Source organism: Gekko japonicus, unplaced genomic scaffold (assembly GCF_001447785.1).
Source record: "Gekko japonicus isolate JY-2015 unplaced genomic scaffold, Gekko_japonicus_V1.1 scaffold2023, whole genome shotgun sequence".
NCBI lineage: Eukaryota > Metazoa > Chordata > Lepidosauria > Squamata > Gekkonidae > Gekko > Gekko japonicus.
The window spans coordinates 127,899-131,344 of record NW_015168715.1 but is presented as its reverse complement, the minus strand read 5'-3'; positions in this window follow the sequence as shown (position 1 = coordinate 131,344).

Genomic DNA, 3,446 nt, shown 5'->3' with positions numbered 1-3,446 from the left:
TTTCATTTCAATTTCTTCATCGTCAATCTTAAAGTTGTGTAAATCTCCAGTAATTATTATTTTTTTGCGGTTCATCCTTCTTTGGCACTTTCTGCTTTACCCTTCATCAATAGTTGCTTCAAGTCTTCACTATTGTCTGCCATTGATGTAGTGTCATCCAGGGCCGCCTCACCTGCTAGACGTTCGCCTAGAGCGTGGGCCTTGGATCGGGGCGGCAAACTGCTGCCCTCACCCCTGCCAAAAGCCCCCCCGCCCCCGAGCAAGTCCCGGGTGCCACAGGGGAGGAGGAGCGGGATCCGCCACGGGCTTGGCTGGAGAGAGGTGCACCTGTGGCGCTTTCCCTCCTGCCCCTGGCTGAAGGGACTTGCTGCCGCCACCACCAGCAGGAGCAGCAGCAGCGGGACCCCTAGTCTGGGCGCAGGAGGCAGTGTTGCAGCTTGCCTGCCCTCCCTCCTCCCTCCTCGGGGGCAGGCGGACTGGGCAGAGGCTCCCTGAGAGCGGTTTGCAGCCCCCACCGGGAGGTTGGCATCTGTGCCACAAGGCAGCTTCGCCTAGGGCGCAGAAACACCTCGAGCTGGCCCTGGTGTCATCAGCATATTGCAAATTGTTAATGTTCCTTCCATCAATGTTCACCTCTTAATCTAATCCAGTTTTCCTTATATGTTCTGCCTATAGATTGAAGATATATAGAGATAAAATACTTCTTTGTCTGACACCTTTGCCAATTGGAAACCATTCTGTTTCTCCATATTCTGTCCTAATGTTAGCGACTTGTCCAGAGTACAGGTGGCACATCAAAACAATCAGATGTTGTGGTGGCGCATTCATTTCTTTTAGAACAAACCATAATTTTTCATAATCCACATTGTCAAAAGCTTCATTGTAATCTATGAAACACAAGATTATTTTCTTATGAAATTCTCTCATAAGTTCCAGTAACCAACAAAAAATTGCAGTATATCTCTAGTGCCGCTTCCTTTTCTGAATCCAGCTTGAATATCTGGCATTTCTCGTTCCATGTACAGTAATATTTGTTGTAAAATTTTGGGCATCATTTTATTTGCATGGGAAATTAATATGATGGTCCAATAAGGTAGCGGCCACTGTCAAGTCAGCCTTTTACCATCTTCGGCTGGCACAGCAGTTGGTCCCCTATCTTGACCGAGATGCCCTGGCCACAGTGATCCATGCGACGGTCACCTCGAGGCTAGACTACTGCAACGCTCTCTACATGGGGCTGCCTTTGTCGCAAATCCGGAAGCTGCAGCTAGTGCAGAATGCTGCAGCCAGGCTGTTGATGGGTCTCTCTAGGAGGGACCAAATTCAGCCTGTGCTGAAAGCGCTGCACTGGCTGCCAATAGCGTACCGGATTCGCTTCAAAATGCTGGTTCTTACCTATAAAGCCCTATATGGCCTGAGTCCAGCCTACCTGAGGGACCGCCTTTCCCCACATGTTCCCCCAAGAGCACTACGGTCAGGGGCCCAAAATTTGGTGAACATCCCGGGCCCCAAGGATGCTAAATCAGCTGTGACTAGGGCCAGGGCTTTTTCGGTGGCGGCTCCTACCTGGTGGAATGAGCTCCCGGGGGAGATCCGGGCCCTGCAGGACCTTATGCAGTTCCGCAGGGCCTGCAAGATGGAGCTCTTCCACCAGGCTTATGAGTAGGAGCCGCCGCTCCACTATACCATCACCGCCGTTGCACCTAAAGGACGTTGCGAGGCCCTGAGGAAGAACTTGGGAATGGTCAGAAGATTCTGGAGAAGAACTGAGCTGAGCCATCTTGGACTTATGTTTAATAATTGATTGAGCACCACTGTTTAAATGCTGGATGTTTTTATTATGTATCATATGTTTTAATTATGGCTCGGGTTTACCTTGCCCTTTTGAACTGCCCTGAGCCCCTCCGGGAGGGCGGGATATAAATATAATAAATAAATAAATAGTTGCTTTAGTCTTTGACATCTCCTTTTTGGAATTGTGTAGATTGCGCATGTACAGTCTGTGGGTGTCAGCTAGCTGCCATGTTTCATTTGTATTTGTCCTTTCCTGCCTGTGGCGCGACTGCGCATGCTTGCTCGCTTGCACTGCTCACTTGCTGTAAACAGCGATAGGGAGGCGCTCATGAGACCGTGCGAACTGGCATTGCCAGACTGGGTTATCTGACTAACCTTGAGAAGGAGGGAGGGCTTGCGTTCCACTGCTGGTGTGAATATTTCTGCTCTCATGAGGCATGGAGACTCTCCCGTTCATTATGTAATCTCCCGCCGGGAGAATTCCCCCGCGCGCTTGGATTTCATTTGCTTAGCCACTTGCATTATCATATGTATTGATGCATCCACCCCATTGTCATTCCTAACAATATCCCTGTAGAGCATGGCAACGGACCTGTAGTCTAATAAAGCATAACGCTTCCCTGGAAACGTGTGTGGAGATTTACTTGCTGTTGAACCTGACAGTGGGCCATTGTTGTGTTTTCCATATTTGTTGGCATATTATTGTTAAGATTTTGATGGACTCTGTTTCTGTGGCTTGGAATAGCTCTATTGATATTGACGATCAGTTAATATAATCTATATCTGACTTTTACCCATTCCACAGAATCAAGCCTAGCATCAGTCTCATACTCTCCAAACCTGATCAAAGATCGAAGCAACTAGAGATTCATATTCATGGGTTTACTCCGGTATGTTTATACAGTGTCTTGATCTAGATTATTTTAAATGGATCCCTGAATTCATATGCTTTGTACATTGAAACAACATAAACCCATCATATTGCAGCTCTTATCCCTATGTATGGACAGCACCATAAAAAAGTGGTCTAGTACTTAATAGTGCTACCTTGGTGCAAATAATACTTTGCAAAACATGGATCCTCATGACTTTTACATGATGTCTCCCCAAATCCACTGTCAATTTACATCACTTATTACAGCTAATAGAACAGTGAGGCCTTCAGAGCACAAGCACTAACACATACAACACACAGCAGAGAGAGAAAGAACAAGTGGTAGGCTGAACTGCAAGAAAAAACATTCAATAGACCCTATACACTAGAGAATGCACCACAGCTCCCCCTAGGGTACAAGTGGACTAAACTACTCTTTCAGCTGTATTTACAGTAACTAGACTCTTAGCAGGCTGTGAGGATCAGTGTCTTGGATCCATGTTTTTGCACTGCAGCACTGTCATGAAGCACTTGGTATGTGTTTTTATAGTATTGTCTGTACATATGGATGTAATTTGTTGTTTAAGAATGTTGTCGTTTAAGAGTTTCAGGTAATTTCCTTGTAAAATTCAGGAGGATCCCTTCTGCACTGGCTGTATTTCAGGCTAAAGTAACTCCACAAGTAACTTATGCTACTGAGAAATGGACTCAGGAAGTGAATAAGTAAACTGACCAACCTCTAATCCACTTTGTGAAAAGGATCTTGGCGGTTCCTGTG